The sequence below is a fragment of the Cricetulus griseus genome, chromosome 2, assembly GCF_003668045.3.
Source record: "Cricetulus griseus strain 17A/GY chromosome 2, alternate assembly CriGri-PICRH-1.0, whole genome shotgun sequence".
In the NCBI taxonomy this organism is placed as follows: Eukaryota; Metazoa; Chordata; class Mammalia; order Rodentia; family Cricetidae; genus Cricetulus; species Cricetulus griseus.
Window position 1 is genome coordinate 457,081,897 of NC_048595.1, and position 24,201 is coordinate 457,106,097.

The 24,201-nt window shown below is 42.8% G+C and overlaps 1 protein-coding gene across 3 annotated transcripts in view; it reads left to right on the forward strand.

Annotated features, from left to right (window-relative positions):
* L3mbtl4 (L3MBTL histone methyl-lysine binding protein 4) overlaps nucleotides 1–24,201 on the forward strand; it is a 433,665-nt gene that overhangs the window by 99,498 nt on the left and 309,966 nt on the right. The gene's annotated exons all lie outside the window — the stretch shown is intronic.

Genomic DNA, 24,201 nt, shown 5'->3' on the forward strand with positions numbered 1-24,201 from the left:
GTGTTACTGTGCCTGTCTAAAATGCCTGGGTGGTCTAATAAAGAGCTGACTGGCCAATAGCTAAGCAGGTGAGAAAAATAGGCAGGGCTGTTAGGCAGAGAGAATAAATAGAAGAGTAGGAGGAGGAGTGGGGACAGGAGGAGAGGAAGACGCCAGGGTCCAGCCACCCAGCATAAACCAGCCATGGAGTAAGAAGAAAAAAAAAGGAAGGAAAAAAAGATATATAGAATAAAGAAAGATAAAAGCAAAGTCCAGAGGTAAAAGGTAGACAGGATAATTTAAGTTAAGGAAAGCTAGCTAGAAACAAGCCAAGCTAAGGCTGGGAATTTATAAGAAACAATATGTCTCCAAGTCTCCACATATTTATTTGGGAGCTGGCTGGCAGGCCTCCAAAGAGTAAAGAAAAAAAAAAAAACAACTAAATGATGCCAGTCACTTAAGGTTACCTACACTATAAATCCCTTTAGTGAAACACATTTATACTAAAATGTCAGCCAGTTCTCCAATAAAACATAAAATTTTAATTATTCATTTATTCTGGCCCAGAAATTTACATAAACACATGACTATTAAAAACAATATCAAAGATGAATAAATTTTTTGAATAAATTCAGCTATAGAATAGGATATAACAAAAAAGACAGAAGTTGGTATCTTTGTAACACAATTAAAACCAAATTTTATCTTTCATTTTTCTATTATGTGGGTTACTTATTCTCCAGTCTGTGTGCTTCAGCATTTGGTAACAAATGGATAAAGAATAAATATGCAAGAAATGAAAACCAAAGAAGATAAAAATATGGACTCTTAAACCTGAAAAAAAAACTTCCAAACTTAACAGCAACAGAGAGCAGTGAAAGGGATGAAGCTGAGCTTGAGCTTTACTGCAGCCAGGAAGCCATGGCTGAGAAATTCCACTTCTGAGAGGAAGCAGGACTGAGAGGCTCATACAGGCAGCAGCCACTGCAGGCAAGGAAGCTGCTCCCACATTTCTGGAAAGGTTTGAAGAAAAGGGTTTCTGCCACCACCTGAGCCTGTAGATAAGACAGTGCTCAACAGCCATAGCCATCTGGGAAATGCAAATCAAAACAACTCTGAGATACCATCTTGCTCCTGTCAGAATGGCTAAAATCAAAAACACCAATGACAGTTTATGCTGGAGAGGATGTGGAGAAAGGGGAACACTCCTCCACTGCTGGTGGGAGTGCAAACTTGTACAGCCACTGTGGAAGAATGGATGGAGAAAATGTGGTACATTTATAGAGTGGAGTGCTACTTAGTGGGGAAAAAAACAATAGAATCTTGAAATTCGCAGGCAAATGAATGGAACTGGAAGAAACCATCCTGAGTGAGGTAACCCAGTCACAGAAAGACAAGCATGGTGTGTACTCACTCATATAGTGATATTAGACATAGAGTAAAGGATTACCAGCCTACAGTCCACACCCTCAGAGAAGCTAGGCAACAAGGAGGAGCCTAAGAAAGACATACATGGTTCCCCGGAGAAGGGCAAAGGGACAAAAATCTCCTGAGCAAATTGGGAGCCTGGGGGCAGAGGAGAGGGAGTTAGGAGAAAGAGAAGGGGAGACAAGGAGGGGAGAGGAGGACATGAGAGAACAGGAAGATCCAGTCAGGGGAAGAATAGAGGAGAGCAAGAAAAGAGATGCCATAATAGAGGGAGCCATTATAGGTTTAAAGAGAATTCTGGCACTAGGGAAATGTCCAGAAATCTACAAGCTTGACCCCGACTAACAATCTATGCAGTATTGGAGAGGCTACCTTAAATTCCCTTCCCTTATAATGAGATTTATGGCTACCTTAATTGCCATCCTAGCGCCTTCATCTAGTAGCTGATTGAAGAAGAAGCAGACACCCAGAGCTAAACACTGTGCCTTACTCTTGGAATCCAGTTCTAGAGAGGGAGGAGTGATGAGCAACGGGGTCAAGACTGTGCTGTAGAAACCCACATAACAGGCTGAACTGACCTAGTGAGAACACAGAGACCCCCGGTTGTAAAGCTGGGGAACCAGCATTGGACCGAACCGAGCCCTCTGAACGTGGGTGCCAGTTAGGAGGCCTGGGAAGTCTATGGGACCTCTAACAGTGGAACCAGTGTTTATCCCTAGTGCACAAATGGACTTTGGGAGCCCATTCCCTATTGAGGGATACTACTGCAGCCCAGATACACGGTGGAGGGCCTAGGCCCTCCCCAAAGTGATATGACAAACTTTGACGATCCCCATGAAAGGCTTCACCATCCTTGGGGAGTGGGTGGGGGGTGGGTTGGGGGGTCAGTAGGGGACATGGGAGGTTGGGAGGGAGAGGGAATGGGGGGATTAATATGTAAAATAAGATTGTTTCTAAATAAAAAGAATTATAAAAAAGGAATAAAAATTCAGCAAGTGCTTTTCAGGACAACTGGTTATGTTGAGGAAAACATGTGACTCACTACCTCTTATGTATAAACAAAATCCGTCTTCAGATAGATACAATAGGTGTTAAAATTCAAACACACAAGAGTGCATTTACGACATATTTTGAGGAAGGTGTAAAAAGAATATATTTTATTTGGTGATTTAAAATGTGCAAAAAGAGAAGAGATACAAAGTAAAATTATTTGAATTATCATCTGTAGATGAAAAAAACCCTGAAAGCTAGTATTTCTGTTAGAAAATGATAAATAATTTTGGAGTAGTATGCGGCCACTAAAATAAATATGCTAGACTTACATATTTCAAATTGAATAAAATTTAGGTAACATAATTTTTAACATGTAAAGAAAATTACAGAATGGAATGTATAGAAAATGTCATTTACATATTATTTGAAATATATGCTAGGCTTACAATATGTTTTTAGTTTCACATACATATTTAGAAATACCACAGCAGTATATAGTCATAGTAAACACTGGACTGTGCATAGGAGTGAGTGTTAGAGCCTCCGGGAAGAGAACTAGGAGTTTCAAATACACTAAATACATTCTGATTCTGTACTAACCCATGCCCCCAAAAATCAGAACAAACCAAAAACAAAACAGAAGCAAGTAAATACAACTAAGTGCTAAATTCATAGACCTATAGACCTATTGACCTTGGATATTTTTTGTATTTTGCCTATACTTTCCTGTTCATGCAATGACAATTTCCTGTATGCTTCTGATAATTCTTGCTAAACAGTTTGCTTTCTGAAATATGCAAATAAATGGTGCAAAATTTACAAAAGCCAACCCTCAAATGGCATTAGATAATTCACTGAAGGAAACAAATGGAACATTGGATAATTGGGAACTACAAATGGAAATCATCACACAGATTAATTCATATCCCAACAATTTATTTACTGAGTCTAAGTTTTATCAACATTCATATGTCACTATATGCATATAGTAAATATGAATTATAAAACGCTGTTGGATCCGAGAATGGCAAAAATGTATCAGCTTTTCTTGGAAATATATGTGACAAGCCATGAAAAATACTGGTTATGATTTAGCACAGTAATTCTCCTTGGAACCCTCTAGAAGGAAATAAGCAGTTTCAGAAATTATTTACTTTAAAAATATTTATAGTAATGCTATTTGTGATGTCAAAAACAAACACACAGCAGGGGAAACCCAAATGCCTGAGAATAGGAGATGGCTGAGTAAAATACGGCCTGCCACTAGTTACTGCAGAACTATAAAAAACGTCATCCACAGAATCGTGCTGCTGCATGAACGTGCCCAGTAAAAATAATTTCACAAAGTAGAGCTATAAAGTGTCAGGTTTGAAAGCCATGCAGACACACGTGGAATCATAAATTAAGAGTAATTTGGAAAAGCAGAATATAGTGCTTCCTGATTTCCACAACGAGAAAATAATAATAAGTGGGTAAGTAGGGTGAGTGTCTGAGAGGAAACAAGTAAATCACATTAGTTGTGTTGGCTTCACATTCTCTCCTTTAGGGTTGTCTAAACTGATATATACTCTTCAATAACACAAGATGAGCATGATTAGATCCGCAGGGTGATGATTTTTACGGGTAACCAGACGCAACTGAGCCCATGTAGTGAGCACTTGCTTTCCCTACTCTAATGCTGCTCATTCTGCAAGCAGCGGAATACTTGATGACCTGGGGTAGAACATTTTCTCTCAAAATATGTTCCAGGTGTGACCCATGTTAAATTTTTTATGATGGTAATGATGGTCTAGGTAGAGGAATAATATAGCTAACTGTAGACTAAAGTATTAAATCAATACATATAATATCAGCATGGATAATTTAAAACAGGCGCATTGCCATTTTCTTGAAATCAGTATTTCGTGAACAAACAACTCCATAGGTCACTCTATACCATAGCAGATGTTCCTTTTCCACCTGGATCGCAACACATGAGTCAAAGCGACAAACAAGCCATGAACAATCTGGTGTTCTGTCAGCCACAAAGCTTTTGTTGGCTAGGCATAAAATTATAAAGGGCTTAGAAGACTAACAAAAGACAACATTAGAAAAATAAAACAGGCTTCTGAGGCATCGAGGAGATATAAATTTTTCTCTAAAAGGGCGAAGTTATTTTTTTGTAAAGCCTCCTGCTTTATCTTAAAACCCAAGCAAATTGTGCCTGTATTCCCAAACATATCCACATCTCTCTTATAATATAAAATGTTATCAGCCATCGGTTAAATAGTTATTTCTCCCACGTGCCAAAGCTGGAGAGAGTGGGAGACAAAGAGAGACAGGTTAAGAAAGTAATAAGTAATAAGTCAAGGGAGAGATACATAAACTCATGGTAGTGTGACTACAAAGAAAGTGACTACGTGCCACTCAAAAATTGTTATTTGACATGTTTTAACCTCTAAAAGAACAAGTCCGTCAAGAGATAGAGACATGTTTACTCTGATTTGATTATTACACTCGTCCACGTATTGAAGCATCACACAAGACTACCTAGTATAACTTTTGTGTTAATTTTAAAACGCTAACCATAAAGAATCAAGAGAAATAACAGATGTTCTAAGATAATGCCCACGGATTCCTGCTGTGGCACCTCACAGATCCCACTCCTGGGAGGAAATGACCCCGTCTCCTTTAGGGAGAACGAGGCAATGGCACCGTGAGAGTAAGAATTTGCACCTCTGAGGTCATGACTTATGGGGAGAAAGCGAAATGAATACACCTTTCTAGAGGTGACAGGGGTTTATATTAGTTAATATAATTATATTAGTTATATTTTTGTAAATCAGATACTGAGTTAGGCTTACACGTTATGAAAAGTGACAAATGGCATGAACCTTTGAGAAATAAGATACTGCCACTTCTGTCCTTTTGCTTGGAGGTACCACCTACCCTAGTTTCATTTCTGTCGATGGAGAAAAATTCCCCACAGAAAGCAACATAGACATGAGAGATTTTATTCAGCTTATAATTCCAGGCCACAGTCATAGAGCTGGTCATGTCACAGTCACAGTTCAGAGAAGAGAGAACAAAAACCATCACACTTACTCTTCAGCTCACCCTCTCTGCTCTTACACAACTCAGGACCCAGGCCATGAAATGGCCCCACTCACATTCAGAATGAGTCTCCCCACATCCATCAAGACAGGCATCCTCAAACATGCATGTAGACCAACCTGGTCTCAATAGTCACCTCCTTCCCATGTGATTTCAGGTTGTATCAAGCTGATGCTCAAAATTAATCATAATAAGCACATGTATTAACTTGAGGCCATTGGATGATTGAAAAGTTGTAGAAATGTTGAAGAATGGGGTGAGTAGAAGAATGGGGTGAGGTCACTGGGGATGTCTGCAAAGGGGATTGCAGGACATCAGGCTTATCTTTTCCCTCTTTTGTTCCCAACCAAGAAGTAAGAAGCCTTGCTCTACCATGTACGCAAAGGTAACACACTCGTGATATGTCAGAAGCAACAGCAATGTTTAATTGTTTCCAAAACTGAAAGTGACCTTTCTCTCTTTTAAAAAATGTATTCATTTATTTTGGGTGTCTGTGTTTGTGTGTACATATGTATATATGGTATATGTGTGTGCATGTGTGTATATCCTCATCTGTGAGTCCAGAGATTGATGTTAGGAGCCTTTCTCTATTGCTCTCCACCTTAGGTATTTTTCATTTTTATTTTTTACTGAACAACACAAAAAAGGCTTTCATACAATATATTTTGGTCATGTGTTTTCCCTCTCCCAGTTTCTCCCAGGTCTCCCGTATCTCTTTACCTATCCAACTTTATGTTCTCTTCCAAAGAAACAAAAAAAAAATAGAAAACAAGAAATACAAAACCCTCTACAAAATAACACAAAATCAAAAATCAAAACAAATAAGCAAAAGATCAATTGGAGAAAAATTCCCCATTATAGCAAAATGAAACCAAAAAGAGTCCACAAAAATGCTATTGCATTCATTCTGTGTTGATCAACTACTCCTGGGCATGGGGCCTGCCTGGAGTGTGGCTGATACATGTAGTGAGACTTCGTTACAGAAAATTGATGTTTTCTTTGCCACTGGGTATCAATTGCAGATAATTCCTGTGTCTATGTCCCCTCTCAGTTCTGGAATTCCATCTGGCTTGAACCTGTGAAGGCCTTGTATATGAGGCTACAGTCTCTATGAGTTCATATGTAGATCAGTTTTGGCATGTCTGGAAGACCCCACCATTTCTTGGAGTCATCCAGTCACCTGTAGCTCTTAGAACCTTTCTACCTCCTCTTCTGCATAGATCCCCGAGCCTTGAGGCAAAGACTGATAAAAGCATCCTATGTAAGACCAAGGGCTCCAAAGTCTCTCACTCTCTGTATGTTGTCCAGTTTCAAGTCATTGTGCTAAGCCCCATCTACTGAAAGACGTTTCTCTGATGATGGTTGCACAATGCATTGGTCTATGGGTAGAGCAGTATGTCATCGAGAGCCATTTTATTGCTCTGTTTCTTTTTGCAGAATCATAGGAGTAACTTGTCCCTTAGCCCATGATCTATCTAGTCTCAGATTCTTGACTTCGTTATCAGTGTCAGGCATGGGTTCCATCTCATAGACTCAGCCTTAAATCCAATCAGAAAGTGGTTGGTTACCCCTATAATGTTTGTACCGCTATTACACCAGAATATCTTGCAGGAAGCTGCCCACAAAGTTTCAGACGACATAAGAAATCTACAGGGACCTGGACAAACGGGCATTTGTGTTATAGTATAGAAAAAACTCTGGCTGCTTTCTGCCTCAGACCTAAGAACTTGAGTGATACAGAATTTAAAAAAAAATGGCCTCAGGCCCAGCTGTTTGACAGAGGCAGTTCAGACAAGCACAGCGTTGCAGGATGTGCATTGCTCGCCATATTATTGAGATAATGTATCAGACTCGATGGACAGAGCAGACACGGTGGCTTCGATTGTGAAACAGATTGGTGCTGTTAAATGGAATCTTCAAAGTTTGCATGGTGACAACAAAGACACTGTACCCAAAGAGAGATCCCCAACCAATAAGGCTCCAGCTTGGAGAAATTCTCAGGGGGTGGACCTGTGATACTTGACTGAATTTGGAACGGTTCCAGACAGTTCTAACTGAATGCGCATAGCGCCTTCCCAAGGGCAGTGGTCCGAGACTGTTTATAAAGGGGAAAGAGAGAAAACCGACTAGCATCAGCATGAATTCCCCGCTGGTTCTGGGACCACTCAGAGTTGAGCAAGGTCCCACTGCTATAGCTGTTTTGCTGTGTCTTCTTCTTCATGAAGGATCATATCCCCCTAACCGCCAGCCAAAATATATCTCTCCAGTTTCGAGCATCCAGCTGCTTCTTGCTAGGTAAGTGGCCACAGAGATAAAATGTAACTGGTACGGTAAGACTGTTTAAGATTCTAAAAGATCAATCATATTTTGAATATGGAAATTATTAAGTTGCATGACCAGAACTCTATTTAGTTGCTTCTGGGACACAAGCCAGCCAGAGACCAAAGAACTGGTACTTAGCATGGACAAAATCTTAAAGGAGAAGAAATAAAAGGTGGGAAGGCTGTGAAGTTAATTTGCCAGCCAGAGATACATGAGTTCTGGCTCAGGCAGGATGGCTGGAAAAGGAAATTATGTATAATCCAGGGTGAATAGATTGGTCATTTGCATACATTGCACCATCATAATGACTAGCCAGTGAAAGTAGATGGAGAAGAGAAACATTCAGGCTGTAATGGTGAAACTATATAGAAGGGATATTAAATAGATTCCCTGGGGTTGAATTGTATAACATTCTGGTTATCACCAATTAATTCTTGAGCACTCGGTCATTGTACTGGGAACCTTATGAATGTATCACTTTTCTTCAGAAAAACCCTGTACTCAGGGACAGGAAAGGAATCTTGGGATCCTATCTAAAGGGAGAATTACAGTTCACCCAAGTATCAGGTCAGTCCTATGCAGAGTTTGTGTGCATAGTATTATTATATAAAATATGATCTATAACAATATATTAGACATTACATGCTACAGTAGCATATATTATATAGTAATATATTGTACGTTATATATTATATTTATATGTATTTGTTATATATATTATATATTGTTATATATATTATAGTTATATATATTTGTGTATGTATATTTATGTGCCCATGACCTACCCTGTACTAGGCAAGTACTTTACCACTGAGCCATGTCTCAATGCCTTCTCTACATTATACTTCTGGTGACTATCCCCACTCAGCTTCTGCTTGGAGATAATGAAATTGTTCTGACTCCAGAGACTTCTTGGAACACTGGGACATGCATAAAGAGCCACACAAAGAACTGACAGAATACAAAAATCAAAACAAAACAAAACAAAACAAAACAACAAAAAAACAGGCCTTAGAAAATTCCCAGTGTGTAAACAGGGCTACTAGAACACGTTAAAATGAAAAAACAATCTTTGTATTTTAGATATACATACAAGCACTCGGTAGAATTCAGGGGCTGAAACTATGCTCCTGGGAGTTTGGGGGCCCTGAAATGTCAGAGTTGAGTGGCAGTTCCAGTTCTGACAACGTGCTCTGGGCACTCTGTAAAGTCTGCAAATAGTTACTTGTTGCCAAGGGTTACAGCTTCTACAAAGCTCTGCTCTTCCAGGATAGCATGAGAAAGAAAGCCTTAAGAACACACCCAGTCCTTACTGGCCTGGTAACTATGTCTCCATGGCCTTCAGTATCACCAGGATAGAAGCCAGGGCACCTGGAGGAGGCCTGAAACTGAATGAGAAGATGGGGATTGTGGGTAAGGAAAGCTGGAGGAAGCAGGTTCCTCCTAAATCTCCCCACCCTGAGTAATTAGCATTGAGGGAAAACAGTCAACAAATAAAAATTGGAAGGAGAATTTACTGGCAGTAAAACAAAAGACTTTGCAAGAGAGTGTGTTTACAGATCAAGACATAAAGGAACGAAGTCTATTAAGAGAATCATGAAAAGTAGAAAAAGAAAACCAAGCAAACAGAACCTGCTATTTTAATAAAAGTCGAAAGAGCAACTGATATGATCCAATTTGTTTATGTATAAAACAGAAATACAAAACATTCACAAGGGATTATGAGATTCCTTTTACCTAAAAAAGGCCATCTCCAAGAGCCCGCAGAAAACTCTGCACTAAAGCCAAGAGCAAACTAAAATGGCCCAGAAGCTTCTCCTACTCACTATGTATAAAAAGTGCTACATGACAGTAAGATTCAATGACACTGAAAACTGCCATGACATTGTGCAATCTTGAGTCAAAGGAGGACTTCCCTGAGAGACAGGAAACTCGGAGACCAGAAGGACAAAGGATTAAAGAAAAACACTGTGCACCAGGTTGCTGATAGTGGCTGCCTCTGGGGAAGGATACAAACAGTGAGTGAATGGCTGGGGAAGTTCAGTGGCATAGAGTTCAGACTCACTGAAAATGGACTTGAAGAAGTCCCTGAGTTCTCCTGCTGAGTCTGTCAGCTACATCACTTCATTTTATGAGGACAGCTTAAAGGGGGAAAATACTACAGGCAAACCCCACAGATAATTTAAAATTAAATAGCTTGAAAGATATTGATCCTCTTTAGAAAAATCATCGAATCCTGAGCAATTCATGGAACCAAATGTGCTATAATAAATTAAAGCAATACGAATACAGTAATAATAGAGTCAACGTGACCGGGTGGGGGAAGACAAAAACAATAGCAAAGAGATGGCAGCCTCCCTGGAGATTTCAGAGGCTCTGACTGCACAAAGCTCTTTTCCATCTTAATATCAGAAAAGTCCTTGAGGGAGGAGCGTTCCCTGATAAGCCTGATTGGGAAAATGGATCACACTTGCAACTGTGTTGAGCCCAGGAACTATCTTGTCAAATAGTGGTGCAGTTCAGGTGGCCTTGAAGGGTTGGTAGCAAGAACTGTGGCTAGCGAGAGACAGTGTAGCTTTTTGAGAATAATATTACAATATTTGGCCCAAGAATTAAAAAGATTCCCTGCCTCCCCCTGGGCAGATAGAGCTGAGAACTGGGGCAGCGAGAACACGGGCAGGAGTTGGAGATATGGGAGGAACGTTGGATTTTGCAGATATTGGTTTATGTTTGATGTCTAGTCTAAGCACCTTGGTTAAGCCTCTCTCACTGTAGAATGAGGGAAACATTTCTGAGTTACGTCTACCCTGTAGATACACGAGGAAGCAGCTGCTTCAAAACATGCTCAGAGAACACCTTGATTTGGCAAGCACTCTGCCACTGAGCCATGCCTCTGCTCTTGTTTGTTTTTGAGATAGGATCTTGCTACGTAACCCAGGCTGGCCACAAACTCATGACAATCCTCCTGTCTCAGCTTCACAAGTGTGTGGATCACAGGTCTGCACCTCCATGACCTGCTGTCGACCTAGACTTTTGCTATTTCTTCCTGTAACTTTATCCCTGGCAACACCTAGCTAGTTACTCACTTTAGTACAAGAGAAAAGAACCAATGTTACTTTAATATCCCAATACATAAACTTTTTGTCCAGTTTGCTATTGCTGAATTAAAAACTTACTGTGATACTAGGGTACCATCCTGACCCAGAAATCTATCTGTTAATAGAGAAGCTCCTCAAATCCCATGGGTCATTCAATACTTTTCCTGATCTTAGTCTGAGGTCCTGGCACCTTCCCCCCCTGTATAGGGTGGGGCTGAGATTTCCCATCATTTGACTTTTGGGGTCCTCTGCTGAGCAACTCCATTCTAATCCAACCAAGATGCTCAACTCTGAGCCCCTTCATCAGCGTAAATGTGGGGGTGATACAAAGTGGCTCATGAGGAATAATAAAAGGCATTTCTATTGCTCAGAAAATTCTGGCTTAACAAAACCTGTGTCAAGAGCCAAGGACTAAAGGCATTTCTTATTGTAAACAAACAAACAAGCAAACAAATGACTAAATCTTATTTTCAGGGTAATATCAGTGGCTTGTAAATTAATAGTGCTCTTTCCAGAATTAGATGGATATTCAATATTTAAGTTCAAGGCATTCCTTGTATCCCTTGTAATCTAAAAGTCTGAAGAAAAGTACGAGTTTTGTCCCTGTGACAAGAGACCTTTACATTTTACACTTTAGACCAACACATATTCTAAAATTAGAAATGAGTTTTGTGAGGGTTTTCAATTTCAGCATCAAAATGGAAAGGAACAAATGCATATTCAATGCAGAAAAATGAGCTCTATTTTTAATGGAATAATAGTTACTAAAGTGAAAATATGTTCTTTTCAGTTTGGTTAATGTTTTAATAAGTAGAGAAAATTAAATCTGAAGTAGAAATAATTCAAACAGGGTTAGGTTCAGGCTGATAGTACATAAGGGATGACAGACATTTGGGAAGTTAAGAAAACATTCACCAAAAAAGGGGGAAAAGTGGTTTATTTTGTGATGTAGATTTTAAGTGTGTTGCTGGTGTTTTTTTTTTTCAAAAATACCTGGATACCATCACCCTGATCAGGGAGCGTCCCAAGGTTTGAATGCAGAGAAAAGTGGAACTCATTCACGGCTCCTGTAGCTGAAGAGCCTGGGTCTCCTCAGGAAAGACTTCGCTCCATGAAGATCTGTGTCCCTCTGTGAGGATCTGTGTCCCTCTGTGGGGATCTGTGTCCCTCTGTGAGGATCTGGGTCCCTCTGTGACGATCTGGGTCTCTCTGTGAGGATCTGGGTCCCTCTGTGAGGATCTGAGTCCCTCTGTGGGGATCTGGGTCCCTCTGTGAGGATCTGAGTCCCTCTGTGGGGATCTGGGTCCCTCTGTGGGGATCTGGGTCCCTCTGTGAGGATCTGGGTCCCTCTGTGAGGATCTGGGTCCCTCTGTGAGGATCTGAGTCCCTCTGTGAGGATCTGAGTCCCTCTGTGAGGATCTGAGTCCCACCACCATGAGGATGCTGTGTCTCCTCCGGACAGACATCGCTCTATGAGGATGCTGCACCAGGCAGTAGACACTTGTTAGCACTGTCCATTAAGAGCAGCCAGCTTGTTCTGCTTGTTCTGATTTCATGGTCACCAGGCAATCTTTGAACGCCATTTGCCTTACTCTGTAGAAGGTAGTGGTGGGAATGCGTTGACTGAGAAACATTGATCTTTGGGTCATCGGTGTCAGCCATGCTAATTGTCAGTTTATTTCAGCCTCATCACTTCTTTTAGCCTCATCACTGCTTCGAGTACTAACAGAATGGCTTCTTGATGTAGATGTTTCTGCAGTGAATTAGACCTTTTCTTTGAACTTGGTGACCTGTAACGTAAATTCTGTGTGCTGACACACACCCACTGGGATCAGATGATTTCTACCATGGTGGTCAAGGGCAGAGACAGGAATAGAAACCACTCTCCCAGCCCCTAACACACATTCTCTATAGTAGACAGCAGCAAGTGTCTAGCTGTAGCTTTGGGATGCATATGGCTATTAAAGAAAACAGACCTACTTAGTATTTAATCTCCTTTTTTAAAAAAAATTCTGTGTCCCTTATTTAGTATTGAACATGGTTAAGACAACAATACCTGTGAAAATCAGATGAAAGGCTGATAGTTTTCCTTCTGGGGTTTCTCTTCCTTTCCAAAACCCCTACATTAGCTTCTTCAGTACTGCATGCAATGGGAAGTGAAGTTTGTAAGCTGGTGTGAGCATCCTTGTCCTGTCCCAATGACACACATGGATTGTGATCAGGAATATAAGTTGGAGTTTGAGTTCTGATGGGGGAGGTCCTTCTGTGTATATGTTTGTCTTATTGGTTGATAAATAAAGCACTGTTGGCCAATAGGGAAGCAAATTAGGCAGGGCTAGGAGAGAAGGAGGATTCTGGGAAATGTAGGAAAGGGAGGGGTTGCCATGTGATCCCAGGAAGAAAGGACACATAAGGCCAGCGTCTTTGGTAAGATATATCCTTATAAAAATATATAGATTAGTAGTTATGGTTGATAATTAAGACTGAGCTAGCATATAAGAAATCCTAGTCATTGGCCAGCAGCATCGTAACTAATACAAGATTCTGTGTGTTATTTGGGGGCCCTAAAGTGACGGCAGAACCAGGCAGCTGGTGGAAAGAGTTATCATTACAGAGTTCCTTTTTAGAAATTCCACAATTCAAGGATGTGAGGTACCCTTTCCCCACATTAGGTGTTGACCTGAAAGCTTCATATATGTCAGACAAGCATTCCATAGAAGAGTTACAGTGCCAGCTCTCTTTTCTCTTCTGTGCTAGCCTTGAATTCACTCCGTAGCCCAGGTTAGCCTTGAACTTGGGGGTCCTTCTGTTTTAGCTTCTTGAGTAGCAGGATTATAGGTTTGTACCATGAATCTACCAGGTCTTTACTACAGTTTTGTTCTACTAAAAATATTATAAGTATAAATATAAAGCCAAAAGATTTTTATGTAGGTTTTAAATAATGCAGTCAAAATGTATAATATGCATATTATCTTGGTTATGAAGCTTTGTGGTGCCATTTTAAAAAAGTAGTTTAAATTACTCAATATAATTGACACTTCTTTCTGAACCAATATTTACATTTAAATAGAACTCTAAATTACTTATATTATAGCCCATTAAAGAAAATTTACTGTTAGGTAATCTGCTTGGAAACACATGTTCTAAGAGAGAAGCCATAATAGAGAAATGATTAACAATGGAGCTAATATGAAAATAAACTTGGTGGTGACAATGGAAGACAAATAGTGAGCAAAGAAACATCGTGCTGCTGTGCACAGCTCGGGTTTGTAGTCAACAAAACCTCCGTGCTCATTTCCAAGACAAATGCAAGAAATAGCTCTGAATCTTTCAAACACCTCTGTCAATCATCAATCCTACTATGGACCCAACAGTAAAGGATTAATGCAACTTAACCCTACTCAGAGAAGAAATATAACCACCCAGACAGAACAAAGCTAACAAACTCAGCAAAGTTTCAAAACTTGACCGGTGCCTTGGGTTAATACAGTTACTATCTTAGCAAGCGGGAAGGGCTGGTTGTCACCAACCACAAACAGATAACAGACACATATAGGGGCTGTGATTCGGTTTCATCTGGATGATTTCTGGTTTAGGGCTTCTCCATGTTTTTATGCCATCAGGTAGGGAGTTTCTCAACAAGAAACCTTCTTCATCTATCTCATCATTAACCATGCTGTGTTCAGAGCACGATAGAATTAGCCTAACGAAAGAGGAAAAAATATCCAACAACCCCACAGCTCTTAAACATTTCTTTGCTTGTAGAGTCTGTTGGTTAAGTTGTAATGATCAGCAGCGAGGCATCTCATTTTGGTCTGCAGCTGTTGAAATAAAAGGGACACACTTCAACAGCCTAAAAGTTCTGTAGGAAGTGTGCTAATTTCTTCCTGCTTAGATTTCCATACGATTTGAGAACAGATGCCAGCATCTACACTTTCTGGCTGTCAGTTCGCTGCAGGAATGCATTTACCTGGAAGTACCCAAATGGGGTTTTCTGCCTTGTTCACTGTCTTAGTGGAGTGTCTTAGAAAAATCTAGCCCATGAAAATGGAGTATTTGGGATTTCATAATTTTTACCCAAATATCATTAATAAACATGTTATAATATTTCTGTTTCAAAGTTAATGAACATGGCCTATAAAGATGATATAAATTCTGCCCACTTGGATTCCGCTCAGCTTTCTTTGTGTGTAACTCGGATGTTTTTCTGAGGTGGAGCTAGAAGCGCTCTTGAGAATGTGCTGGGATGATACTGATGTTTCTATCTCTGAGACAGAAACACGGCTGGGAAGGACCGGGACTACTCTGCAGCGATTAAAACTCTCAACCTTCACCAGGCAGCATCAGCCACTTTCTCCTCAGCGGTGGGCTGCCTGTGCTCCTGTGAGTAAGGGCAGAGGAAGAGAGGAAGTCTGGTTGCCCTTTCCTCCCCTGGCTCCCCTCTGATTTGATGAGGTCAGACACTCAAGGGTTCAACCAGCCTTTCTTGCTAGCTAAGATAGTCACCATGTTAACTCTAGGCACTTTTCAACTTTTGAAAATTTGCTGAGTTTTTTTTTTTTTTTTTCTGGCCGGGTGATTATATTTCTTTACTGTTGTTAAGGAATGAATGCATCGCCAGCTCCATCAGGTCTTAGCACAAACACATTTAAACAGTATAAAAATGAGCACACCACGTCGTTAGGATTTACTTGAGCGGTTTCCCCCTCTTTACTGCTGTTTGGGTCTCTGTATCTTTTTGCCTCTCATCTTTGTCTTAACCCAGGGATGGGTTGCTTGTATTGCTTGTATGCTAGAACTTACAACTTCCAAAGATCATGGTTCTCATAAAAAAGAAACTAATGGATTAGCAAAGGGTATCAGATGTTTCTCCTCTACACCTGCACAATATGTTTTATCAAATGACCAAGATTGCCTAAAAGTATCCAATCCTCCATTTATGGCAATCAACAACAAAACAAACAAAAAACAAAAACAAAGCAAAACAAAAAGAACCCGAAAATATTCCGGGTGCTGATCAAGTAAAATTTCTGGCAGGTAAAAACCTAATACTTTGTACCCACCAGATCACTATTGTTTGTATATTAGCATTTACACACCTCCAAGAAAGAAAACAAAATCACTTGAAAGTCACAAAACGGTAGCTTTCAATTACCAGCTACCAAACACAAAAATGATTTAAGCAAGATGTCCCTCAGATCAGTGACTGTGGCAGGAGTAAGGCCAAAGTTAGTGTGTAGGACTCTTAAGTTCCCATAGAGGAAGAGCTGACCAGCTCTGGGTTCTCAGCCTACACAGCAAGGTCCATAGCCTCCCCTCCCCTTCCTCCCACCCGCCCCTTTTCTGTGTGGAGAGAATCTATCTCGATCCCGTAAGTACTCTAGCACTTGTGTGGCAAACTCAAAAGCCGGCGGTGGCAAGTGAGAGGCTTCAGCATCCAGCAGGGTGCAGGAGGTGAAGCCCGTGAGCGCCCGGGAGGCACATGCGGGAAACGGGTGGCTGGCGGGGGGAGCGGCGAGGATGCGCTGGCCTGGCTCGGGCGAGCCCGTGCGTGCGGTGGTGCAGACAGCGTTGGGAGGTGGAGGGGGTGGGGGATGCCGGCATCGCCCGCAGGGAAAGCCCAGCCTGCGTGCGGGGCTGCAGGGCAGGGCGCCAGGCAGGTGCGGCGGGAGCATGCGCGTGCGCGCGCGGCGGGGGCGTTTCCCGCGCCCGGTGCACCTCGCGGGCTGCTGCTGCTGGTGCTGCTGCTGCGGGGCGCTGGGGTAAGCGGGGTGTGCGCCAGGGGTGGGTCGGGGTGACCCTGCGGGGCACGGGGTGGTGGTGTGGACTCCTCCCTTCCCTCTTCGCTGCGGGGCTGAGGCGTACCCCACTTGTCGCCCACTTCAGTAGCTCCTCAGCTGGCGGGGCGGGGCCGGGCACAGAGTGGCCCTACACCCCTAGCCTTCCCTAGCACCCGCGCTTGGAGGTGGTGGGGTGGTGGGGCGTTTGGCTTTTGTGTTACTCTCGGGTATTGAACCCCGGGTCTGTGTCCACGCTGTCCACCCACCCGGGTGCTGTGTCCCCGCAGCCTGGTTGCCCTGGGCGCTTGCTCAGAGCTGGGCAAAGGGCGCAGGGCAGAAGTCCCGCGAGGTCAGACTCTGTAACTACCCTGCCTGGGGCCTGGGGAAACACCATGCTGGCCTCTGTCGCCCTGTCTTCTCCACTCCAGGCTTGGCTGGGTGAGCTGGGTAAGCTGGGGGGCGGGGGAGACACGCGTGGGCCAGCGCAGTTACATCCCGTGTTTGTGTAAGAGTTTCTCTGGAGGTGGCGAGGAGGCTTCCCGCGGATTTTGTCCATCCGCAGCCCTTGGTCTGTCAGTGGCTACCATCTTCAAACTGTTCTTCTTTGTTATATGTACTTCTGTTCACTTACAGGAACGTTCTTTTATTCATTCACTTATTCCCTTATTCATTTATTCTTTTGTGATGGCGTCTCGTGGAACCCAGTTATCCTCAAACTTGCTAGCCGCTAAGTTGTGATAACCTTGAATTCCTGACAGGCATGCCTCCACCTGCTAAGTGCTGGTACAGGGCCACCCCAGTGCACCAATGTCCTGAGAGGCTTCAGAGGGTCGGAGTGACTACCATGTGTCATGGCTAAATGAAATCAGCCAGGCCTGGAACATCCTGCTCTCCTTCAGGCGTGTTTGGTTTCCACCCAGACGTGCGAGCTCCGTTTCCTACTGTCCATCTATCTCCGTATAGATGTTTGCAGCAGTTCTGGGCTTCAGTTTTGAGCCAAAAGGAGTAGTGGGATATCCTGGTGTTTTCTAGTCGCCTTGATTCTGGAAGGAGGTTAAAGTGACACACAGTGTTGGTGGTGTAGGGTGATGCAGAGTTTGCTCTTGGCGCTATCATGTAAGTTGCTGAAACTTCTAACTTCACTTATTATCACTTATTATTCCTCATGGTAACTGTAGGATTTGGAGAAAAAGCTTGAAAAAGGAGAGATAATTTTGAACCTCCAGATGGTTTTAATTCAATTACACTGAGTATGTGTGGTGCTAGGCCATGGGGAGTTTTCATTGTATGGAGGGCTGAACCATGGAATCATTGAATTCTTATTTTGCTGGATGATATTAAACTCAATCTGATGCTAAAACTCCCAAACCATTTCCTACTAGGGTTACGGTTAGGGTTATGGTTAGGGGTTAGGGGGTTAGGGATAGGATTGGGGGTTAGGGGGTTATGGTTATGGTTAGTGTTATGGTTAGGGGGTCAGAGGATTAGGGTTAGGGTTAGAGTTAGGGGTTAGGGTTAGAGTTAGAGATAGGTTAGGTTAAGATTAGCATCAGGGTTAGGGGTTAGGGATAGGGTCAGAGTACTGGTGGTGAGGTGTTCTTAAGACAGAACTCCAGTAGAGGAACTGACCAGGCTTTCACCAAAAAGAGAAATGGGTTGTGTTTACAGTTAGCCACAGGTTCTCAGCAGAGAGGCCACCATCTGTTTCACCACAGCACTCAGAGTGATGCGTACCTCAAACATCTGATTCACCGTTAGTAAGGAAAGAGCCTGCAGTGCCGGGCCCTGGTATGGACCTGCGTGTAGATAAGTACTCATTCAGATGTCTACTTATAACATTGAATCTGCATGCAATCCGGCAAACCCTGAGCTGAGACATGGGCATTTGGAGCAGGAATCAGGAAAGTGGATTCTGAAGGGAGCTTTGCAGGTAGGGTGTTCTTACCAGAACTAGCAGTGGTGAGCAAGGCCAGTGAGGACTTTGCCAATGGCTCCAGTCTAGTCAGAAGAAACCCCCAACTCTCTGCCTCAGTTTTCCTCTCTAGAGCTGATGGAGAGGTGGCATGCACCATGACATCAGAGTCCACTCTGTTGTTATTTTAATTAGGAAAGAGTGCTGCTGTTGATGAATTGGGAGAGTTAGGAGAGCCAGATCTGGTGGACTGGGGACTAGGGTGACCTCAGAGCAGTTTGGTTTATAAAATATTAAAGAGACCCTGGGATCATCCTCAGCAGAAGATGAGCTGGTGTTAGAGAGGAGAGGTGGGAAACACTCAGTCCCTATATGTCAGGGTGGCCAAACCCAGATCAAAACAACAAAATAAAACAAACTCCAAGGGGCAGAAGATTGAGAATAGCAGTGTGACGGCTGGCTACACACGAGGATGGAGGCAGTGAGAGGAACCGCTATTTGGCTAGACACAGAGGCAAAGCAGATGTCCCCAGAACAGGAAGCCAGTGACCCACCAGCAGAGGGAACAACATCCCCATTCAGTTGCTAATGAGAGACCAAGTGGAAATGTTGAGCTTGGCTGGGAAGTCATGGCCTCAACATTACATGGTCCTTCAGTGGGAAATTGTTAAATCTGAAAATTGCTAGGAGAAAGACCAAATCCGTGATTGTCAAATTAAAACAAGCTTTATTAAAAAAATACCGGTCAGGTAGGTGGACACTGGATTCCCAGAGAACTGCTTTCAGTTAGGTTCATCAGGTGCTAATAAAGGTAAAACCCACAAGGCTACATATCTCCTGCCTTCGTCCAGTGGGAGCAAGCAAACATCCTGACGTATTTCCTGCCTATGTAACTCCCACCTACTGTGATCTATCTACTGCATCTGGTGCAGTCAGGGCAACCAACTTTGTTGACTAAAGTGGAAACACATGACTTTGTTGTTTTACACAAACAACAGCCCCCAGCATTATAGGACGTTATCTGTCCTTGGCAAGTGGGGCTTACAGGCATTGTTTTGTTTTAGATTGCTTAGGCATGGTAATTAAAAACTTACAAACCTGCCTCTGCCTCCCGAGTGCTGGGATTAAAGGCGTGTGCCACCAACGCTTGGCCAGCCTGGTCTCCAGAGCGAGTGCCAGGACAGGCTCCAAAGCTACACAGAGAAACCCTGTCTCGAACCCCCACCCCCCAAAAAAAACCCCAAACTTAAAAACCTAACTTTAGCCCACATATTTGGAATCATTTTGCTTCCTGCTTTAGGAATATGGGCGTCCAACTTTGACTTAAGCAGGGTTATGTAGTTGGCAAAGCAACATGTCCATCTTTGCAGCACTGACCACAGAATTGTGAGTATAGTGTATTGTAGAAAACTGCTTAGGCCCAATATTCATCACACATTCCCGAGGGGTAACTTGTTCATCAGCAAGATAGTGAATTAGGAGATTTTGGGGAGAAAAGAAAATCATCATCTGTTCACCTGCCCACATAAAATAATAACCTTTTGTTTGTGTGTTTACATTGTCACTTTTTGTCTAGAGTGGTGTCTGAGGAGAATTATACATGTTTTATTTTGCAAGTAATGATTGTGTGAGTGAGTGTGTGTGTGTGTGTGTGTGTGTGTGTGTGTGTGTGTCTGTGTGTGTCTCTCTGCATGTATGTGTGCGTGTCTGTGTATGTGTGTCTCTCTGTGTATGTGTGTGTGTACACTGGAAAAAGCAAAACCTTGACATCAAAAGTCCCAGGGCTGTCACTGCTTTGCTTTCTTGGCTTGAGGTACCTTTGAGAAGTCTGTCATCACCATGGGGGGCCAGGTCACTGCTCATTGTCACCTGCACAGCCTTTTCCTCTCATTTATGTTGATTTGAGTTCATGGGCCAATGGTTCACTCAGTGAAGCCAGGCATTTTGGAGGATGCTACTTGTCCCTTTGAAGACAGATGGTGAGCGTGTTAGAAGTGGCTGGCCACTGGCTCCAGGAATCCTCCTCCCCCTACCTCCTGTCTGTCTCTTTTTAAACCCAAAAGGTAGGATTTTGATGTTGTGTTGTGCTCAGCATCCACATGGGTGCTGGAGACCCCAATTCTGGTCCTCATGGTTTGCATGGCAAACACTTGACCTAGTGAACAAGCTCCAAGCTCTAAACTCTATATTCTCCATTTTCTTGAGGGGGAACGATGTGAGACATTTTGTTAGGTACCCACAATGTGTCAGTTGTTAGCTACATGTTGAGTAGTTATATGGGCAGGAGTCTGCTTCCATACTGTTTGTAGTGTAGTGCAGGGACAGATAACAACTGGTCACACAAATAAATGAACCATGCAAGTCAGACCACATGTGAGTGTGAGGAAGTCAGCAGGTGGACCTAATGGACTCCGTGGATAGATAGTCACAAGCCAGGTGGGGACAAGGACAAGCAAAATAGACAAGAGGGTTTGCAGAGTCAGCAGGACTGTGACACTGCCTGTTTCATGTCAATAAAGGCCACCTCTGGCCACCATCTGAAGTGTTTATGGAGGTCTAAGTAGGACTCCATGGTGTGTATCCAGGTGGGAGTCAGTGTTGCTTGGAGCAGGGAGACGAGAGTGGAGGTGGGTAGAGATGGGGGTGCCAGGGACACTCCTGAGGTGGGATTGGCCAAAATGGCTAATGTATTAGAGAGTGAGGAAACAAACGGAAAGAACCCATGGCTCCTGGCCCCAGCTCTCCAGCCTGAGGAGCTGAGTTAGGGGAGACGGGGAAAGTTCCCCGGCTACCTGGCGTTGATCCCCCTCCCCGGCCCCCCAGGGATGTTTGTTGTGACACGTGTCAAGTATAAAGGGTTGCTCTGTGTGTGTGGTTTTCGAGTTTGCCAGGTGTAGACTTCCTCCTCTGTTTCTGCACCCATGTGGCTTCGGCATCCTGCTTGGTTCACGTCCCAGTTGATGACTCTTAGGATGTAAGCCTGCATGTAGTTGCCCTTGTGTACGTGGATCTTAGCCCAGCCCATGAGCCGGCTGTGTGGCAGAGCTTTCATTCCTGATCAGGAAGTCCCCAAACTTGGGGGAGTGCCAAAGGGGCATTTGTTACTCAGTTTCCCCTATGTGGTGTTCCATGGTCCCGGAACTTTCTGTGTCCTGGAAGGGTTTCTGGTCTAGAAATTATATGTCATTTCTTATTTATGGCTGCTGTTTTTCAGAATATTTCAGACTTAAAAATGATACCTTTTTTTTTACATGACAGCATTTTTGAAATCTTAAAAGCACACAGGGTTATTATTGTGATTTCTTTTTAAATAAATAGCAAGACACAGACAACATCTATGACTTCAGGTCCGTGTGGATGACTGGATGACAGTTCAAAGATTGTGCCCTTGGCTTTAGTTTTTTTTTTTTTTGATTTGGCCATGTATCATACATTGCCTTGCGTGCCATTCCTGCTCATCGAATGAGATTAAGACTTTAATCAAGATGGATTTGATTGTCTATAGGAAGATAACTGAGTGAAACAGGTGTATACAAGAAAACCCAGGGAGCCTCTGGACATCCTGTTGATTTTTGTTACCCATAGAAGGAGGTATGTGTTTGCTGCAAGGTTCTTTAGGTAGAAAGTCAGTGAGTGACCTACTCCCCTCGGTGCTGTGGAGACTTTAGAGAGTGTTAGAGGCTTGGGTAAAATGTGTTGATCAAAAAGATAGTCATTAATATAAAAATAGATAGAATTCTGCATTTTAGGAAAGTGTGAAATCTCTGTACTTAAGCTATTGGTTGCATTTTTAGGACATGCTAACATAAACAGCAGATTTCTGCTGACCGGATGCATTCTGTTGTTTATGGTTAGCTGTTTATAGCTTCTCAATGGTAGGTTCCACTGAATGCTGAATAATTAGCTGGGTGTATGTTTACTTCCTTTTAGTTTTTATTTTATTTTGTTTTTTTCTTGGACCAAGACGTCTCTTTGTAGCTCAGACTGGCCTTGAACTAAATACAGCCAGTATTGGGTTTGTGCTCACAGCCCTCCTGTCTCATTTTTTAGGTATTTTTATTTACTGGTCTGCATTCTCATGTCAGGATCTCCTTATTTCATTTATTTAATTATGTGTACATGTGTGTGCATGTATGTATGGGGGGTTACATGTACACATCTGCGCTCTTGGGTGTAGAAGCCAGAGGTCCATACTGGGTGTTTTCTTCAGCTGTTCTCCACCTTATTTTTAGAGACAGGGTCTGTTACTGAACCTGTAGCATCCTCATTTAGCTAGACTGACTGACAGCAGGCCCCTGGGATCCTCTTCAGGGAAAGGATCACAGGCAGAAGCCCCTGTATCTGGCACTTAAGTGGTGTTGTGATAAAGCACAAGGGGGACCTTGGCAGATTCCATGGCAGGTGAGGGTGACCAAGGCGGGGGACAAACATGCCAGGCAGACAAAGCTTAGTGAGACATTTTATTAGAAAGGGGAGGGAGGGGGAAGGAAAGAGAAAGGAGGTGAAGAGACACAGCGACAGAGAGATGACAGAAGAGAATAAGGAGACTGGAAAAGTCCTGTCTGCCCCAGGGGAACAGCAGGAAAGAGAGCCTAAGGGGGTGGAGGTCTTTCTTTTAAAGTTGTCCTTTGCACCTGTGTGCAGACTACTCAATCATGGAACTCTGGGCTGACCAGGGTACTGTCTGAGTGCATTCTGCCAGGTGACAGGGGCAGGCCAGCATAAAGCCTGAATCCTTACAAGTGGGGTCTTGGCATGGCACTCAGGTTCCCTTGTTTGCAAGACACAAGCACTTTACAAACTCAAGCATCCTCCAGTCTCAACTTTTGATTAATATTTTTTTCTGATTTACTATAATGTTCTTATCCATAATATTATATGTATTAAAAACACAACACAACAAAAAACCACCACCACCACCACCAAACCCCCAAAACAAAGACTCAAACTTTTACTGGTTTATTTTCTCCTTGATCCCTGCCCTTTGTTGTGGCCGTATTAAATCTGAGAGCTGCAAGTTGGAATCTGAGCCTAGTCCCTCCACTCTTTAAACACATATGTATTGCAGTGGCGTTCAGACAGTGCTTTGGGGTGATTGTGGAGCACTACACCCTTTCTGTGTTGTGGGCTTTTGCTTATATGGACCTTCTTTTCTGTGACTCTTCCTTTAGGAGCTTCTGTATTCCCTAAAACAGGGCTGTAACCTCTAGGCAAACATTCGTACCTTGACCAGTGACACACTGTTTCGTTGCGAGACACAGAGCTCTGCTTTGCTGTGTTCTGCAGTAAAACTTCTGGGTTAAGCAAGGGTTTGTTACTATGTATTTCCAAGGCTTAACAATTGCCTGGCACATTAGACACCCTGTGAATAAACTCGGAATGACTTCCAGTCAGTTTAGGGATAGCTAGGCAGGAAAGCAAGTCTCCAAAGATCCTTATGTGTGGGGACTCAAGAGTAACTAAGGGTCAGGTTGATTGAAAACATCATCACCATCATCATCGTCATTATAGTCAGATTTCAAAGAGAAAAACAAGGTATTTTTGTTGTTGTTGTTGTTATTTTGCTTTATGGCAGAGAATAATTTTTAAGTCAATG